This window comes from Zophobas morio, unplaced genomic scaffold, assembly GCF_036711695.1.
Source record: "Zophobas morio isolate AGI-343-1 ecotype UQ-CSIRO unplaced genomic scaffold, CSIRO_AGI_Zmor_V1 ptg000017l, whole genome shotgun sequence".
NCBI lineage: Eukaryota > Metazoa > Arthropoda > Insecta > Coleoptera > Tenebrionidae > Zophobas > Zophobas morio.
In genome coordinates, this window is record NW_026972122.1 from 17084425 (window position 1) to 17105863 (window position 21439).

At 34.0% G+C, this 21439-nt stretch overlaps 1 long non-coding RNA gene across 1 annotated transcript; it reads right to left on the reverse strand.

The window, feature by feature from the left end:
* Positions 1-20736: 20736 nt before the first annotated feature.
* Positions 20737-21177, reverse strand: LOC135129815 (uncharacterized). The gene is made up of 3 exons (XR_010280646.1): positions 21020-21177; positions 20882-20947; positions 20737-20829 (listed from the first exon to the last, which is right to left on the reverse strand). It is a non-coding gene; the product is annotated as an uncharacterized LOC135129815 (long non-coding RNA).
* Positions 21178-21439: the final 262 nt, after the last annotated feature.

The following is a 21439-nucleotide window of genomic DNA, read 5'->3' on the forward strand; positions in this document are numbered from 1 at the left end:
ACGATAATTCTTGTTTCCGTATAAAAAAATTGCCTTCTCCTGTAGTCGTTTGGCTTAGGGATGACTCCAAAAATGTCTTCTAAAGGCACTACATCAATATTATCGCTTTCAGGGCTTTTTTGTTGCGTAGGTAAGAGTAACCCAGTCTTAAATGTTTGATATTTGATTTATTAACACATTATTGGTATCAAATTCGTTTGTCAGACGATATAAATGTTGTCTAAACTACGATCAGATAAGGAGTTAGATACTGGACTTTCGCTACTCATTTGTTCATCCCCAATCGTTAACGAATGCCTGTTTGGACGCTTGCTTTGTTTACCTACTATTTTTTTTCCACTAGTATCTGAATTTTACATGTAATCTACATAGTCACCTCCTCTAGCGTTGTGCACATTTTCTTTTTTTGAATCTCGTCGTTGGAGTTCTGCTCACTTTTCCAAGAAGTAATTTTTCAAAACTTATGCTAGAAGTACTTGGTTGTTCAGTTACTGGTTCAATTGTTTCAGCTTCACTCGTATTACAAACATCTTCAGTAGATGTTAATTTCAGTATTATGTAGTAAGTACACTAACTCTATCAGAGGACCTTCAGTCTGATTAGCTTCAGTCTCATTAAGAACGTTTGTCTCATTATCATTTTTCTGTTTTTATAATATTGTTCTAAGTCTAATGGAACTAATGGAAGAAACATATCGTTGTTAAATGGCGTGCCTATTAATTGGAACATCTAAATTTTCATTATATAAACCCGAGTTGTGAAACCCTTTTTTAGATTCTTTTGTTATTTCTTGCCATATGTGTCCAGTTAAGGTACTAAAATCCGCTTCGTTCAAGGCTTTGCGACAATTTTCACGTTGCTAAGCTGTTTTCTCAGCATCCCACAGTTTTTTTGTGTACATTAAATAAAGACACATCCAATGGCTCGGGAATATGTATGGTGCGCAGTGGGAGCTTTCATAAGTATATATAGTAATCTCGTCTTCAATGGCCAATTCAATTAATAAATTGGGAGATATGTAAGATTGATGGCCATATAAAATTATTAATAATGGCCCCTCCTTAAAAAAGTATAAAAAAGGTGTTTGGGTAGGTGTCGTCAGGCATCCAAGAGCCCCAAAGATACTTGGTTTTATAAATTATGAAGGAGGGTATCGGTAATTTATCTCCATTTGCTGAAGCACACACACACCCGCAGTTTGTCTAAATACATTTTGATTTTTTTGCGACAAGTTTTGAGTTCAGCAGGTCATAGATAAAAATGTCACATCTAAACTAAATATTATAATATATATCTATAGATGAGGTTTCCCCATTAAATTCAAATGGTTAACAGTTTCTTCATATAAATTGAAAAATTCATAAATTATGTGGGGTTTTGTTTGTTCTGTCCTGAAAACATGACGCTTGGTAGGGTTTTTACATGTGGTACCGCTTTTTAAATTTCTGAAACCATTCTTTTCCAGGAATACCATTCTTGAAACGCGTCACGAAGATGTTACTTTCAACGTATCCACATTCGTACTATATTCAACAATTCCATCTTTTGAGACTCCAAACCTACATTTCGCACTGTGAGAGCAATACTCACGTAACTCAAAACCAGCGTGTTTTGAGTAATAATGATTTAAAATTCCCAAGATTTTATATATTATTTGTATCTTAAATACCAAAGGCTTCGAAATACATTATAGTCGTATTGTCAATCTATTATTAATCGTGTTTTTATTCCTTTAGAGTAGACCCTTCTACTCGTTATAGAAAACAAGAAATTTTGACTTACTTACTTGCACTGGTACACAATATCAAATATTTTGGCTTGCGTGTTAATAAATTTAAGACAAGAGCAAACTAGTAACACATTGTAATGAAAAAAATATAACAAAACACAAAACGATCACAGTATTAATTCATTCAACATCTACACTGACCGGCAAAAAAAACGGCCACCCTGAAAAATTTCGCAAAAACACTTTAAAACTTAATTTAACTATAGTGATCGTTATTTTATTAAAGAATCATTCACTATTGACACATGATGTACAAATTAGCACAAAAAAGAAGACAATTAAACGCAGAATTAAATTTAATTTAACAAAATAACAGAAACAGACCAAGTACGATATTTTCCGATATTTTCTTAAAAAAAAACAATAAAGGAGGCTGCTGTTGTAAAAAGTGTTTTTCATCATTTGATTTTAAGTTTGGCAATTAATAAACGTTTTCACGCGAAAATACTTCCGCTAACTCTTACAGACGTCTTTCAAAGTGTCGCTCTGTTTCTGTTATTTTGTTAAATTAAATTTAGTTCTGCGTTTAATTGGCTTCTTTTTTTTTGCTAATTTATACCTTATATGTCAATAGTGAATGGTTCGTTAATAAAATAACGATCACTAGTTAAATTAATAATTTTTAAAGCTTTGTTTTGCGAAATTTTTCAGGGTGGCCGGTTTTTTTTTGCCGGTCAGTGTACTATGGCTAAATTGTTATAAAATGTGTTATAGCTTTATTTCATTCGTTTTTTTTATACATAATTGATTCAGTCCATCGTATTTTTTTACGTATTGCTAAAGGACCTTCATAAATATTGTTTAATCATTTTCATTTAAGTCTGATGCCGCCGTTGTCGTGATGTTCGGGAATTGATTGACTATTAGTTCCTGATATACTTCCTACAAAGTTACAAAATTCCATCGCTATTTTTGACAAATTTTAAATTTTTTATTTCGCTCTAATTAACTTTCCTACCTTTCCTATTCAAAGAAAAATTGATTTCCATGTTTTCGGTCAATTCTTAACTATATCAGAAGACGTGCATTTGTTGTGTTCAATTTGTACCTAAATTAGAAGGAGTATCAGATTATCAACATCGACTGAAATCTCATAGCTTCATAACTTACTTACATTTCACCATCATTTCACTTACTTTTGAGATACGGCAGTCTTGCATTAAGTGCACACGTAATGTTTTGAAATGCAATGCAAACATTTTGATGAATTTGAGCATTACGCAACTATTAAAAACCGTTTATACTTACATATACTAAAACTAAATACATTAACTTTTGTATGCATTAATGATAAATTTAAGAATTCCGCAAATTTTTACTTACGTGAGTATTGCTCTCACAGTGCGATTTGTTCATAATGTTACGAAATAAACCCAGACGCCGCCCCGGTATGACGCCTATGGGTTCCCGAGCTTCTAATATGCACGGCCGGCGTTGATGGGTGGTGAGTCATCCATCTCGATTGCAGCGTCCAGGAAAGTCTCGAAGCGGCGGATCGCCACAGAAAAACCTGGAAGCGGTGTTCGCGAACGGCAATCCAGACGACCCCGAATGCCCAACATCTAGAAGGAAGTACGAGTTGAAGTAGAGGCCACCGTCGGGAATGATTCATTATTCAGTCGAATTCAGTCAGAGAGTGTCGAGAAACTCCAGACAAGAAGCGCCGGAATTATTTTATGCATAATCGTGTAAAGTTAGTTGTGTAAATTCAAGTTAGTAAGAAATAAATTTTTGAATTTTTCCACGCCAATTTCAATCACCCGTACAACGTAACAATAATTTTTAACACACTCGCTAATTTTTCTTCATCTTCTTTGCCCAGATCTTTTGAGCGTCCCAATTTGCAGTTTACTGCCGTTTTCTTCCTGTTTTTCAATCCTTTTAATTTTAAAATCAAGGTAGACCTTGGTATACCAAAACGGGCTACAGCTTGTTTTTGATTCATTACATGATTTTGTACAACTGCTAATGAGATTTTTTTGCTGTATTGTCGTAGGTACTTTGCCCATTCTAAACAAAAAAAAAAAACGTAGCGTTACAATGTACGAAAATATGCGTAGGTGTCACAATTCCTTGCAACATGATTTTATTGGAGCTATTTGTGACACCCGTTGTTTCAAGATTGTAGGTTATGAAATTTTATGCATACATGCACGAACACTCACAGCGGGTGCTCAAAAAGTTTTACAACAAAATATAAACAACATTATTTTTTTTGTTGTCGAGTAGCTTCATAATTCCCGTTTGGGGCATCGAAAATCATTTATAATCTGTTACATTACTGCACGATTTCAGATTATATCACAATTTCAGATTATGGCACTAGCTAGTTATTTTGTACTAATTTCTATTTATATAAAATACACAATTTGAGTTTCTGGTAATTGTAAGTCCAGAGGTGGCGGTTTGGACGGTAGATTCGCTTCTTGTAGAATTAAATGTAGTTCTAATTGGTGATCCAACTTCAATTGATGATTCAACTATTTCCGCAATTCCAGCAGATGATCCAACTGTTTCTTTAATTCCCACCAATGATACAAGTGTCAGGGCAACTTTCTTTTTATTTTCTATGGAATTTGACACATATCCTTATGCAACAAGCAACAGTATCACTTTTCCAGTCGCCGTGTCTTTTTAGGGACCTAATATCGGCACCATTATCCGCAAGAATTGTGGCAGACGTCCTCCGGAGCGAGTGCGCTGTGTACTCGTTAGCATTAGGTAGTTTCAAGTATCCTGCAATTTTTCTCAGAATTTGCCCAAATGTGTTGATTCCTATGGGATTGCAGGTGCATTTATTGTTGTTATAATACAAAAAAAAACTTTTGAATTTTAACATGTTTTAATCAATGCAATATAATCAACTCCTCCAGTTTCATTTAAAATGGTGAAAATTCTTGATCCATGTGTTTTGGTATCTTTAATGTGAGTAACTACAACCGAACCTTCGTCTTTAACGTCGTCTATACACAAGTTATAGCATTCTACTCTTCTGCAGGCCCCAAACAAACCAAAAATGGCAATCACCTGCAACGATATTAGTTTTATGACAGCTACTTTGGCACATTGAAATCCTACCTTCACAAGCAAATAATTTTTATTTGGTGCATTTGTCAAAAACTCTTAATTGCCGTTTTGAAAATACTTTTGACTTTTCTGGTATATAACCGATTAAGCGACTCTTCAGGAATCAATTTTGGGAAACTGTCAATATCTACGTTATTTTTATTTTAAGTACACCACAATAATGAATCTTTGTATATCTTCGACTATATAATAAAAAAAAAGAAAATAAATATCAGGGTATTTAATTACCTAACTACCATTTCATAATACCTGATCCAAAAAGCAGACAATTAGAACTTGTTCCGGCACAGCCTCCACTTTTTGCTATTTTAACCGACACGAAATTTATTTTAATTCTTTGGCATACATAGTTTTGGACTTTTTTGAAATTAAACTTTGGTTAGCTTCCGCAGCCTTTCGGCTGATTTCATCGTGAAATGATGTTTCTCAGGTTTAGGAGAAATAGTTATTCACATTATGAGTGCGGTAGGTAGCATTTTATAGGCGAGGTTTTAATTTTGAATTTTAATAAAACCGAGCCCTGTAAATTGCCCTAACACACAAGTAATGTACTATATTACATTTTTTGTCCGACCTATTTTTATACGTACACTAATCTTTCAAATTCAAACCCTGCGAAATTGTAACTCGGTATCGAGTACGCTGCTTTAAACAATTTTGCAGTAGGCGTTGCGTTCAAACATTTGCAACAAAAGAAGAACGTCAAAATATTTTGTTGACATTTCGCTTTTCTAACTAAAATTTTCTTCTTTTCTCAAATATTCTGTTGAACAAAAACTTGCGTAAATTGTGTTTCTGCAGGTATCCTTTATTATTTGTAGAACAATTTATTTTTTAAAAGCCTCTTAAGCCTAAAAAAATTCGAGTTATTTTACCGTACCGCGATGTGGTAAATCAGTCAATCACGGGTCCGTTAACTTGGCACCACCAAGTTAATGAATTTTACTCAAAAGCTAGCACCTCGTTGTTCTAACCTAGCACCAGCTAGCACCACCAATCAAAAAGCTAGCACCACCTAATTATTGAAATAAAAGCCTTTTACTTTCGGGGGGGGCCAAGTTAACGCTAGCCCCCCGACATTATTTAATTCTCATGAAAAGTTGGTCCGAGGTAGTTTAGACCTAGCACCAGCTAGCACCACTAGTCTCATAGCAAGCACCACTCTGCAAGTACTAAAAAAAAATTAAAAACCAAAAAAAGTAGCCCCCACTTTTTTTTCTTTAATGGTAAAAATCAATAGGTTAATAGTCTAGAGCTAGCACTCGCTGGATCCATTAAAAAAAAGTGTATTTTTATTAAATAAAGCCATGTAATAAAGGGTTATTTTCGGGGGGGGCTAAGTTAACGCTAGCCCCGCAATATAATTTAAAGACAATGAAAAGCTAGCACCTAATAGTTTAGAGCTAGCACCAACTAGCACCATTAGTCTTATAGCTAGCACCATTAAACAAACTAATAAATAAAATAATTGAAAAGCCCTGAAAAAATAACTCGCATCTATAATTCCCAATCGTGGCCGGAAATAAACTATCTTTGAAAATTAATACATTACAATCATCCATTGCTTATAAAAACTCATGTTTTCGGCATTGAACAGAACTTAATATCTACATTATCTACATATTTAATTAAATTATATCACTTGCGTTCAAATCGTTCTTCATTTATTTCAACACACTAAAAATTAGGCTATGATAAATGTGATCATTTAATTTTTTTCCACAGTCATACATTTGACTGACATTACGTAAACAACAAATTTGAAATAACAAGCGAGACTATAAAATTGAAGTCATTTGTAATTTATAAATCCGAGGTTAATGACGAAAACCTTTGTAAACTCTAAATTCCTAAAAATATTAATAATAATTTAAAATCCTAGAAACTTAAGAGACAATGTGTCTAGAAGTCAAGTACAAATTATGAAGTTCAGGGCCGCCGCTAGAACTTTTGGCGCCCGAGTGCAAGTTTGAATTCAGCGCCCCTCTTCAATATAGACAAGATTTTTTTAAGTAAAAATTGTATTAAAATCAGTGGAAAATTAAAAGCCAGTCTTTAAAACGTTAAAATTAAAATTTATTTCGTATAAAATAAACAAACAAATACCTTTATCGAACACAAATCTATTTTGTTAATAAAAAACATAAATACATATGTATCCATATAATATGACTGAATACAAAAAAAAAGAAACGAAAAAACCTAAAGCATACAAATAACATAATTAAATATTTTTTACTAAACCAAATGAATGTTTCTAGATTTCATACTGGGAAATTCTGCAACTATTTTTTTATGTCCAAATTGTCTAACAGTTCATGTTCAATTGCAACAATAGATAAGTTACTTAGCCTGCCTTGACTCATGGTTGATCTGAGATAATTTTTTATTATTTTCAATTTTGAAAAGGATCGCTGGCCAGATGCAACCGAGACTGGTGGTGTAAGCAAAGTTCTTAATGCTATTGATGTATCGGAAAAGTTGAGATTAAATTGTTTTCACACCAATACGTAAAATTTGTTGGGGATCTTCTAACGGTATAGCTGAAGAGTGCAGTTTTAAAGCTTTAATCTTATTAAATACGGCAATGTCGACCTCACCAAGGGAATCAACTGCAAGTTTTAAATGTAAATCTTTACAGTTTTTTAACATGTCTTCTTCTGAGGACTGAAGACAAAGTTTGGTTCAGAATTCGGCAAAAAAAAATATTTTAAAATTAATTTTTGGATCTACAACTTCGTAATTCTGCTCGTGATCAAAATGTTTCGGTTTTCTTCTTGGAAACACGGTTTGGATTGGCGGAAAAAATGGTTGAACATTAATTTCATAGGCAAGTTTGTCTGCTTCAGGTATAATATTAGCAAAACTTTCATTTGAACGATAGTTGGTAAAGTAACCTATTACATCTTTAAGTAAATTGATATATACTTTGATGTTGATATTAGGATTCTGCATCATTTTAGTTAAGATGTTGATTGATTCAGAATACTTATCAAATCAAATTATCGTTGAACAAATAACTACCATGAAGAAGTATCTTCGGATATTTCCAGCAAACCATCAAAGATTTTGCAAATGTGATACGTATAAATAAAATAAATTTATCGTCCAAACTACAAGTGCAAATAACAACTTTGTTGCATTTGCCAGCTCGGACACCAACTAATTTTTGGAGCAATGTTCTTTAATACCTTTCTGTGAATTACTAAAATAATTTAATTTATTGCTAACATCCCCCTTGACGTTCCGACAAACAACATCCGCAATTCTGGAAACTTATTCCTTTATGCTTTACCGATCTACAAGTTTGTTCACCATGTACTATAAAAAACCAGATGTTTATTGATTTATCGATGACTGGATGACCTACACAATATTTCTTTCTTTGCTTTCTCCCAAAGTCTCAATAAACCATTTTTTCGAGTTGTACATTTTTTTATATTATTTTGGGAATTTTGAAAAGTGCTGCTTTGCGTGCCAATTTGCCGCCCCCCTTTGGCAGCGCCCGCGTGCGGTGCACGCCTTGCACCCCCGCTTATGGCGGCCCTGATGAAGTTTTACTATCCGTAATAATAATAATATAATTAATGAGATAGTGAGGACCGCGCGTTTAGTGATTCGGAATTGGAAAATGGTACAGCCAACGAGCTGTGAATTTAAAAACCGGCTTTTTATTTCTAGTAGTGATAACTATGGATAGTTCTAATTAACATTAAAGTTCGTATTAGTTTTCAGAAAAGGATTGTGAAGACACGCTTCTTTCAGAGCGTAGTCAGACATCTACTCCCCTCAATGCCGGGTCGGATATCCCTAATTACAGACACTGCATACTGTCGGTACTTTTCTACTATGACTATGGGACAGTAAATAAAATAAATAATTTCCAGAAAACATATATTGTAGGTAAATATTTAAAAATAAGTTCGACTTAACTGTAACTCCATTTTTTTCTTTTAAGTAAATATAGAGTCATTATTTTTATCTGGTCACGCCTGAATCACAGTATAGATATCTATACTGTGCCTGAATACTTTGATGTAGGCAACATGTAATACACATCAGAAGCATCTTTGATCAATCTGTTAATCTTTTTAAACTAATAATTACAGCACAAAACAACAACACAAAAATCATACTATGTCATAAATGACAACAAAGATCTCCGACAACTAATAATGAAAAATTCAAACAAATTAGAACGTAATTTATTCAATCCTTTGACGAATATAAAGAAAAGAAAATAAATAATATGTTTCTTAATAATAGGGTGGTATGGTTAAAACTGCCCGCCTTTTCTATCTTCACACAGCGCTATCCTGTGTTCAAAATTTCTACGTAGTCTATTTAGAATCTCGGGTGTTAAATTAAGATCTGTACGACACCACACGATCCTTTTGCGCAAATGATCTTCATTTTGAATTGGAAAGGCTGAAGTGGTATGGATGAAATCAGTTTGCCCTCAGGACGTTAAAAACCGAACTCTGAGTAATCTGCATTTGTCTTCCGATCTGCTTTTGACTCGCGAGGATTTTCTCTATAATTTCAAACAAGGCAGCTTCATTTTCTGGCATTGTTACTGTAAGATGCCTAACTTTAGTTTTCTTAAATTGATCAACTTCTCTTAAGCTTTTTTCGAGTTTAATAAATGTTTGGTTAGAAGGAATTGTATCGCCTGGCATATAGATGAACGACAGCCTCAAAATTTCCATAACATTTTGCCAAAGTTAAAAGCATATTGGTTTTTTTTCCGAATTCAAAAACGTTATTAGCAAAAGTTGAAAATAATTTGACTGCTACAAGAAATTTAAGAGGAAGTTATTTATGAAAAGTAAAATGTGTTGCCTATTCAGACTTATCTAGGTGTGAACAGATAAAATAATCACACTTTAACTTAAATTTGTTTTACGGCAGCTATAAAGTAATACAAATTTACAACTAGTTCCAACTTGCTCATCTAATGTAATAGAGGTTACCACTTTAATAATACTTGTGATTTAAAAAAGAGAAAGAAAATACGAAAATACTGGGTACAGCATAACAAAAAAAAAATGCACTTATAAAAATAACATTCGTGATTCCTTTACAAAACTATAATGTATAAAAAAAGCAACATGCAACATAATAAATGTCAAACATCTTCAAGTTTTCGTTGTGAAGAAATGCATATCCTACAAAAGGTCCAGAAGAGCTGGGTTTCGACTCCCTCGGTATCCAGTAACACCGCATTAATTATAATTTTGATTTTTGTGGAAAATTTGTTTAAGAATATCCGGTAAACGTGACGTCAGTTCATTTGTGTGAGGATGTACACTTAATGGTTAGACTAATAAATATGGACTTTTTAAATCTATAATTATTTACAAATTTCTGGTTTTAAATAAATAAATTATTAAATAAATAAATTTTATTGACTAACAGAACAAAGTTCCAAAATAGACAATAGTTTAAAAAAAAAAACAAAACATGAAATAAGATGTCCTTATAACTACAAACGTCTTAAATAATTGTTAAACATATGTTGCGAGCAACTGAAGATGTCTATATCTACTAAGTTATTAACCGCCAATCCTATTCTATTTACTACAGAAGTGTTGTAACCGAGATTTGTTCTTTTAAACGAACATAAGATTGTGTCCTGGTTCCTAGTATGTACCAAAGGTACTCTAAAATTAAATAAGGATAAGAATTCGGCACTATCAATTTGATTATTGAACAGTTTATATGCAAACTTAAGCTCAAATTTTAACTTACGCTGTGTAAGAGTCTCTAGTTCTGTTATAGCAAGTCTTTGATTATAATTGTAATTTGATTTATTGAGACCCATTTTAAACATTAAATAATTACAGAACTTTCTTTGTACCCTTTCGAGGCGAGTTTCGTGAATTGCATATGAAGGAAACCATATAAGAATGCCATATTCTAAAATTGGTCTAACCATGGTAATAAAGAGCTTACGAATTGCTATGATGCTATGGAAATCTGCAGTCATTCTTCTTATGAAACCACTAACTCGAAAAGCCTTATCGATTACAAAATCTATATGCTTAACAAAACTTAAAGTCGAATTAAAAATGATCCCCAAGTCCCTAATTTCGCTAACAGCCTCCAGGATTTGGTTGTCAATGCTATATGAAAATTTTATAGTGGATTTTTTCCTGGAGAATGTTATTTGTTTACACTTTTTGTTATTTAATTGCATGCTATTTTCACTACACCAGTTGGTTATTTTTATAAGAGTATATTGCATAGCTCGACAATCTGCAAGGTCGCTAACTTTAATGAATATTTTAAGATCGTCCGCAAAGAATAAAAATCTAACAAAATTAAGTGATAGTGCCAGGTCATTTATAAATATTAAAAATAAAATAGGACCGATGTGACTGCCCTGTGGGACTCCCGAGGGAATAGAAATAGCATCTGATAAAAAGCCTTTCACTGAGATTTTTTGGGTACGATTTAATAGGTAAGAAGCTAACCAGCGGTGAAGAGAACCTCGTATGCCATAAATCTTTAATTTCTTTAAAAGAAGGGCATGGTTGACTCTGTCGAAAGCTTTACAGAAATCTAGATATACAGCGTCGACTTGAGCTGCCTCCTCTAAAGCATCAATGATATATTCATTGTAGACGGCGAGATTTGTTACTGTGCTTTTTCCTGGCAGAAATCCATGCTGATGAGGTGTCAAAACCTTTGCAAAAGATCTAGTTAATGTATCACTGATGATTGCTTCGAGACCCTTGCATAAAGCTGCTATAATCGAAATAGGACGATAGTTTGTAACATCTTTTTTGTCACCTGATTTGTACAAAGGTATGACATAAGATTGTTTCCAGATGTCTGGGCATGTACCAGATGTCAAAGACTTACTATATAAAATCCAGATTGGCCAGGCAAGACTGGAAGCACACTGCGTTAAGAAGAATGAAGGAATACCATCTGGTCCAGGATTAAAACTAGATTTAAGGGACAGTAATTTATTTTTTACTTCATCGATGCTGATATCTATGTCGTGTAAATCGATATAGTTGTTGACGCTTGAAAGGCCTAGTGTCATATTAGGGTCGATAACATCCTGATTAAAAACAGACTTGAAAAAATTGGCAAACATATTGGCAATGTCTTTAGGTTTTGAAGAGCAGGTGTCACCAAAATTCATACATTTGGGAAAATAAGATTTGGAGTTTTGACTTTTGGAGTTGATAAAACTGTAGAAGATCTTCGTATTATGATTTAAATTGGTTTGTATGTACGTTAAGTATTTTTTGTAATCATTTTTGATAGCCGTTTTAGAAAGGCTACGAAGATGTCTATAAGAATTGTAATGACTTTCATTTGAAGTTTTTCTATAGAGGGCTAAAGTTTTACGTTTTTTGTTAATAAGTTTGATGGTGTCAGGCTTGTACCATGCTGGAAAATGACAATTATGTAGTCTAGATTTAGGAATACATATATCGATAGCAGAAAATATAATAGAATAAAAACAGTCAGTTGCTGAGTTTATATCGTTATAATCTAGTAGGGAATTCCAATTAAGTGAAGAAAAGTAGTCGTTTAATTCGCTATAGTTGGCATTTTTAAAATTATAACGCCAACTTGCCAATGGAGCAATAGAGGGTGTAGAATATGGAAGATTAATAAGCGTCAAAAGCGGCGGATGGTGGGAATCGATTGGAACTAAACCTTGAGATAACTTTTTTACAAAGGTATTTGGTATTGAACTAAGTATTAAATCGAGGATAACGTCGTTGTTATTAGCTACGCGATTGTATTGAATTAAATCTAGTGAAGAGAAGCTGTCACAAATAATTTTATCTTTATCACTAGTTCCTGTTATAAGGTTTTCTATAGTAGATGAATAAACAAGGTTTGGTAAGTTATAGTCTCCAGCTATGCAAAGTAAAGCATCAGGAAAAGATGTTTGAATACAATCAATGGAGGCTATGTTTTGAAGATAAGTATCGATACTAGAATTTGGAGGAATGTAAACTGCGCCACACATATTAGTAAATAGTTTTCGCACCTGATGGAAACATATAATTCTTCACATATAGTAGTAGGAACGTGTACCATGTCGGTTTGAAGGTATGAACGCACAGCTATCAAAACACCACCGCCACGAACTTTTTCCGAGGATCTTAGATCACGGTCTAAGCGAAATACTATGTAGTCACTACTAAAAATTTCACCATCTGTTATCTCACTACAAAGCCAAGTTTCTGTTAATATAATAATATCGTAGTCCATATTCAAGGAATTTAGAAAAGCAGTTGTCGTTTTTGTTCGTAAACCACGCACATTTTGGTAGAAAAGACTTAATCCTGTTTTACGATCGGAGTGAGGTTTTTTGTAGCCTTGATAATTGTAGGCATACCATTTTTGTAGCGTATACGGAGATCCTTTTCGCCATTCTCGCGTCTTGTGCGAAGTTCTTTGCGTATATTATAGGCTTGTTGTTGTTGCATGGGTGTTAAATCATTGTTAAAATAAACAGAGTCGATTTTAGGTTTAGCTCGAACTAAAACATTAACTGTGGCGGAATTATCGAAAACTATTTTAATGGAGCGGGGTTTGGTAGAGCTGGATTTTCCGAGACGCATGGCAGACATTATTTTGTAATCATTTTCGGGTATAGCGGTAGATATAATTTGCGTTATTTTTTCCATGTCTTTCCTTTTACGTTCTTCAGGTGATCCATTTGTTTCCGGGAGACCTGTGATAATTATGTTTTTTTCACGATGAATACGATCCCTGGCTTCTGAAATAACTTCCTCAATATTTGGATCAGATTGTTGATCAACATTGTTAGTAAATACCTTTGTTTTTATATCTTCCAACTCTTTTCGGAGTTTTTTATTTTCTGATAGTATATCGTTGATGGACTTTTTCATATCTGAGATAGAAGAGGTCAAAGAATTTATGGCAGTTACCAAGTATTTAATCGCATTCGGATCATCTGGATCAGGCAATTGAACAGGAGTTGTAGGCATACAACATGGTTTTCTTTCAGCACATCCAATGTGTGACCAGACTTGACAATCTGCACAAAAGATGCGTTTTTTAACAGCTACTCTACTGCACACAAAGCACACAACACGTTGCGAACCACCGTCTTGGTCCATGGTAGAAGGAGACATGGTATAGGCATACGCATCGGGTGTGACGTCAAGTGGGGTGAAATTAGCGCGAAATTTAAAATACAGTTCGTTATCCGACAACTAATTGACGTATTGGACAGAGCACTGACAACTCAAGCTGAAATTCCCTAGACTTCCCTAGCGAAGCTCACAAGAGTCACAAGGTCGTTGATGCCACCTAACGTCACAAATGGATGCGCAGACCATTTTTAAATTGGTACATCGGATGCCTATACCATGTCTCCTTCTACCATGGTCTTGGTCGGCCATCTTAACTCCACCTGAACCACATCATTGTTGTACAATATGTTGGTCCACATAATTTGTTAGTTAATATATATTAACTATGAGATATGTTAGAAAATAATTTGCATTTTAACCAATAGACACTATATTTCGTCTATTTCGAAACTAAAGAATAGACGCTTGCCCCAAAATAGGGATTATTATTACGGATAGTAAAAATTCATAGTTTGTACTTGACTTCTAGACACAATTTTTGATAACTTTCTAGGATTTTAAATTATTTTAAAAATATTTTTAGGAATTTAGCGTTTACAAAGGTTTTCGTCATTAACCTCGGATTTATAAATTACAAATGACTCAAATTTTATAGTCTCGCTTGTTATTTCAAATTTGTTATTTACGTAATGTCAGTCAAATGTATAACTGTGGAAAAAAATTAAATGATCGCATTTATCATGGCCTAATTTTTAGTGTGTTGAAATAAATGAAGAACGATTTGAACGCAAGTGATATAATTTAATTAAATATGTAGATAATGTAGATATTAAGTTCTGTTCAATGCAGAAAACATGACTTTTTATAAGTAATGGATGATTGTAATGTGTTAATTTTCAAAGATAGTTTATTTCCCGCCACGATTGGGAATTATAGATGCGAGTTATTTTTTCAGGGTTTTTCTAGTAATTTACGCAACTAGTTCGGGATAGCCTGCTTCCCGCATGAACGCTTGTTTGAGGCACGACCGAAGGGAGTGCCGCATTTGCGTGAATGCGGGAAGCAGGCTCACGAACGTGTTGTGTACAATATTTTTTGCGACGAATAAACCTTTAAACTGAAGAGATTAACTGTGAGTTATTTATAAACAACGCCATTGACAGCGCCGTCAACACGTCACAATGTTGACACTACCCGAGTATTTTAAGGTTACCATGGCAACGGGAAGTTAAATGCACGTGTGCGGGAAATTCGACCTCCCGCACTCTGGTGAATGCGCGAAAGCTATCAAAAAAGGTCATGAGTGCAAAAAATTATTTTATTTAGTTTGTTTAATGGTGCTAGCTATAAGACTAATGGTGCTAGTTGGTGCTAGCTCTAAACTATTAGGTGCTAGCTTTTCATTGTCTTTAAATTATATTGCGGGGCTAGCGTTAACTTAGCCCCCCCCGAAAATAACCCTTTATTACATGGCTTTATTGAATAAAAACACACCTTTTTTTTAATGGATCCAGCGAGTGCTAGCTCTAGACTATTAACCTACTGATTTTTACCATTAAAGAAAAAAAAGTGGGGGCTACTTTTTTTTTGGTTTTTAATTTTTTTTTAATACTTGCAGAGTGGTGCTAGCTATGAGACTAGTGGTGCTAGTTGGTGCTAGGTCTAAACTACCTCGAACCAACTTTTCATGAGAATTAAATAATGTCGGGGGGCTAGCGTTAACTTGGCCCCCCCCGAAAGTAAAAGGCTTTTATTTCAATAATTAGGTGGTGCTAGCTTTTTGATTGGTGGTGCTAGCTGGTGCTAGGTTAGAACAACGAGGTGCTAGCTTTTGAGTAAAATTCATTAACTTGGTGGTGCCAAGTTAACGGACCCGTAAATCACTGTAAAATCGTAGTTACCGGGTACATCAGACGCTCATAAATCAGCTCTTTACCGATCGGGAGGTCAAAATAGCTATTTGTGTATTAAGAGCGCAAAATTATACATTGCCGATTGAGAGAGAAAGCTGCGGCGCGACGAAGAAGCGCTGCAATCTCTCGAAATCGGCAATGAATTTGCGCTCGTAATACACACAAGATTTTTTCTATAATCAAGACAGTTTGCACAATAATTAAAAACGTCCCACTTTTACAAAAACATTAATTTTATTAACAATAAAACTCCAAATCTATACTTATATAATAAAGCTGAAGCTGTTGTTTATTTGAACACGCTAATCTCAGAAACTACTGGTTCAAATTCAAAAAATCTTTTTGTGTTGGATAGTCCATGTATCATATCTACATATAGGCTATATAAAATCACGCTACGATCATTAGGAGCGAAGTAGCAATGAAAAATTCGGAAAAACGGGAAAAGTATTCCTCCTTTGACAGCTTCCGTTGCTTACGCTGCTTAAACGGTTAAAGTTACGTAAAAATCATGTATAACGAAATTGTTCCCCTCTAAAAGTTCTAAAGAAAAGTCCGCGACAGCATATGTCTATCTTTTAAGGTCGAGTCAGTATAACCTTTTTTATGGTAATGAAATTTGTTCTAAAATAATAATGCATTATGTATAAAATTCTCGCGTCACAATGTTTGTAACCGAACTTCTCCGAAATGGGTAGACCGATTTGTATGAAATTTTTTATGTCTATTCGGTAGGTCTGACAATAGGTTGTAAACTATTTTTTAAACCCCTAAGTGATAAGGGTGGCCCACCCTAAAAAATTTTTGTCTATTTTTTTGACAATTTTTTTTATTTTTATTTTTTTAAGATTTGACATCAAAAAATACACACAACCCTAAATTTTCACCTTTCTACCGCCAAACCCCATTTATTAATCATCTATAAAATAAAAATCAATTGCTGTTCCTATTAGTCACGCTAAGACTCAAAAACGGCTTGACCGATTTGAAACATTTTTTATATTACGGGGATGCTTTATAAATAAAAAAAATAAGGATAACTTAAAAGAACAGTAAAAAATTAAAAAATTCTAAACATTTTGTATGGGAATCGCCACTTCGAATTACTGTCAATAGTTGGCGTCTCTGACGGACCTGTCGTAAAGTCCCTAGATAACCATATATCTAGTGACTTTAACCTGTCGTCTAACTGACGTGTCATACAAAACTAATTCTTCCGTGTGATTGTGAAAAGTACATATATTGTATTTGAAATCGTTCTTTGTTTTTTCGTAAAAAAAAAACGTCGTTTATTTTAAGAAAAGTCTTGGTTAAATTTAATTACATATTGCGAAAGTTTCTTATTCATTTTGATCTGCCAATCTATTTACCTATATTCACTTTGTTGGTTTTGACAAAACCTCAAACTTTACCGTTATTCGAGGATTTAATTTGAAGTTTTCAATATTTTAAAATTCTCAAGACAAAATTTACAGATTTGATTGACTGTGAAAATAATTCTGTGTCGTTTTATGAAGTTCATTAAAATGCCGAGAAGACGAGAACCTCACATAGGTCCACGAATCAAATGTGCGACGAACTACCTCAGGTGCAAACCGCATTGATTTATTTCATGGGTAATTCGGATATGGAAGTTGATCAGCGTTATGCTCATAATCAACATAATCAAACATTGAAGCGAGACATTGGGTGGTATGAATAAAACTGAGTAGATACTCATATTCGAAGTACGAAGTACCTACTTCATTATTTATTACTCTTATATACCTGATCATCTACTCTATGTACTGAGTACCTACTGGGAAACATTGTATCTCCCCGGACACAAACTGAACATCTACGCGTTTTGTGAGCATTTAATCTAGATATGAGCATCGGCGTGGCAAATAACTGAGCTGTCTGTAAAGTAGCTTAGAAAACCAGTAGGATCGTTGTAAGAGTGAATTTTAACTAAACATGGTGACTTTCATGAATGTGAAACGTCGTCAAAAGGTGCATTCAGTTTGAAAAACACATTAGGAGCAGGAATATCGAAAACTTTTCATGTAATTAACTTTTATTTATTCATAAATTGTGCAGTGCATTTTTTCTAACACTGGCCATAGAGATTCCCATCTCAAGGTGTCTACCCCATACTAACTTATATTTTGGTGACTCGATTTTTGCCTTGATGGTTGAACACTGTCACTGTTGTCCTTTTTTGTTGTATCGAGATGCTACTTGAGCATCAACTGTTACTTACTGAAGTATTAGTATCATCTAGAAAAACTAGAAATATTTTGATTTGATATTCGAGTAGATACTTCGTATTTCGAGTCTGAGCATCTACTGAGTTTTATTTATATCAACCATTGTCAAAAAATTGATCGAACGTTGTTTCGACAGAACTTCCTTCGCACCAAAAGTATAATGAAACATATTCAGCATTTTCGAGTTGAGTCTTTTCTTCACACAATTTTGTGATGACCTAATCAACATTTACTATCAACACGTAGATATACCACCTTGGATTGGTGCAGTGTAATACTAAAAATAACTGTATTGTATTCCCAAAATTATCTGCGAAAATCGAGTGAGCCATTCCATCAATTTTTTGGGGGGAATAAATAAATATTCTTAACAATTTACCATGCTTACAATAACTTTAAAACGTCTGCAAGATCTCAAAGTATTCATTTTTGCAACTCTTGAGTTATTCACTAAAATAAATTGACTGATCCATATATTTTTTTGAGTCACTGTAAAAGCAAATCTAAAAAATATGAATGCAGTGATAAATTACGAAAATATACTGATGATATTTTCCACATTTTAGATAGGATTTATTCGGCAAAATCTTGAGATGACGTCTTCAAGTTTTTGGGCTTGATAAACAGATATATTTTGATTGAAAACCCACCATGTCAAACAGTAACTTCAAAACGTCTGCAATATTTCAAAATTCAGTTTTGCAATTCTTGATTCAATCAATAAAATAAATTGACTCAGTGATTAATTTTTTTGAGACACCCCTATAAGCAAAACTAAAAAATATGAATGGAATGATAAATCACAAGTATAGTCTCATCCTATTTTGGACATTTTAGATAGGATTCATTTGGCAAAATTTTGGGCTGACGTCATCAATTTTTTGGAGGGGATAAGTAAATATACAGGGTCATTATAAAATATTGTAGTCAACTCACCTATGAAAAACAAATGAAATTTTTCTCGTGCCGCTAATCACCAAAATGATTTGAACTGTTTTGAAATGTCACGAACGTCCAAACAAATCTGTCAGATGTGTCAAAAATTGAAATGCCCGGTTCGCGGTTTAATTTCATTTTAAATAGACACGAAAAGACGCCAGGCCAGAGCATTAAGAGTTGCAGTGTTATCGGGCATTTGTGAACGCCACTGCAATACATTTCAGTTTCAAAAATTGTAAATTGTCAGAAAAACGTTTAAGGGCTTTGTCATGAATTACACCTTGGAAAGTCGATTGGTGTTGAACAGAATAAATCATCTGGTCTGTTTTGCAAAGAAGCAATAATTTTTCAAATAATGAAATCCAAAAAGTGAGGTTAAGTTTGTCGAAACCAATGAACACGGTAATTATTTAAAAAATTACATTTTTATAGGTACCCTGAAGGTAAAAATTGTGAAAAATCACGTAATGGACAATGGCAGAGCAAGTCTTATCACAGTTAACGAACACTATGAGTACCTAATGAGTTTTTGCAGTAAATAATTTTGCCAAAGTTGTGATCCCGCGAAAGTTCTGTTTGTAAATTGTAAGGAATCGTCAAAATATTGGTGCAGACATGGTTTGTGACCGGTGCTTTTCTCTTGAAAAAACACAACTGAAATCCTTGATCTTCATCCCTACAATAGGTGAAAACTGCTATGTCCAAACATTACCTTCAGCTTTGCAGTTTCTAGATATCTGAAACATGCCAGATCTGCATAACAGGAATGTCAAAGAGGTTCTACCCAAAACACGCCCACATGGCCATCCTAATATCAAGATTTTTCAAAATTTCTATAAGAAAAAAGATGAAAAAACCAATAAAATTTCAGGAGCATAGTGTTAAGAGTTCTGTAGCTGATTATGAGATCTCTTGAAACAACAGAATGTTTAATAAAGATTTTTAACTTTCCTAATAGTAAAATTACAATTATTACTAAACAGTAAGTTGAAGTAAGTTTTAAATTAAGAGAATGCAACTAACACCGAAAGAAAAATGAAAGTTACTGAAAATAAAAAACTTTATTGGAGTACCTACATACACTTTCTACATCTAATTTTGTTTATTGATCACATTCATTTACTTGAAAAAGTATCAGGCCTATGAATCGTCGTCTGCTAACCACACATCAACCTTCATTGCGTGTGATGGTGTTTCTTCAAAAGCGTGAGTATTTTCTATACACCAAATTCTGAAGTTCTGTCAGTTGACATAATAGCCTAACAGATGAAACCAGGCTTCATCAGAAAAGAACGACAAATCGAGAATCCCGTTATCGTCCATATCAGCTTGAAACCAACTACACTACCCAACGCGGCAAGGAAAATCAGCTGGTTGCAGCTCCTGAACCAACAAAATCTTGTACGGATGCATATGTAACTTCTCTTTTACGATTTTCTGACATGGGCTGTATGGTACTCCGAACAGTAAAGATTTTTGACAAAGCTTTATTCGGACTTTGTTCCATTCTCATCCTTAAATCTTCAACAACGTATTCACTAACTTGAGGTCTTCCCGTCGGTTTTCACTTAGAAATGCTACCAGTGTCGTTAAATCGGGCCATAATTCGCCATATAGCGTCTTCAAAGATTCTTCATCAATGACAACAGAACATTTCACTAGATACTCGTTTTTAGACGCCTCCACAGAGTACACTCCATCCCCATCCTCATTTAACACCCCATTACGGTAATAGGCATGATGATTGCGCCAAAGAACTAAAAAAATCATTTGTAACACTGACCATAGTTATTCCTCTCTGTTCATTACCTGAGATTATTCCACAATGATCTGTAGTTTTGATAAAAACTGTTTTTTGAGACACTTATTAAAGTTCTAACAAAGGGGAAGACAGCAAAAATGAAAACAAGACAAGTCAATTAACGCACAAAGTGAGGGAAAACGTACCAGTACAAACGAAAAAATTATTGACATCTGACAGAATTTGATGAAGCGTTGAAACAGTGCAGCCGCTAATGTCAACTAATGTGGCGCTAAAAATAAAAATTCCAATATTAGTGTAATCCTTTCCACAAAACTGAAAAAGGCGGCACAAAATGTCACCAAAATCATGGCCTTCTTCGACTACAATATTTTATAATGACCCTGTTGTAAGGATCCAATTCGAATTTTTAAATTTCAAATGAATTCCGCGCGCACAAGAAACGGTTAGTGAGAAGAAGGAGAGGTTGGCAACCAACCACCCCAAGGAAACAGACGTGCGCAAAGCGGGTGGTTTTGTCTCGGGTAAAACCGGCCACTTCCTTTTCATCGCTTCGAGAGAACAGTCGATTTCCTTTCGAGCGCTTCGAGCAACAGGTTGTATTT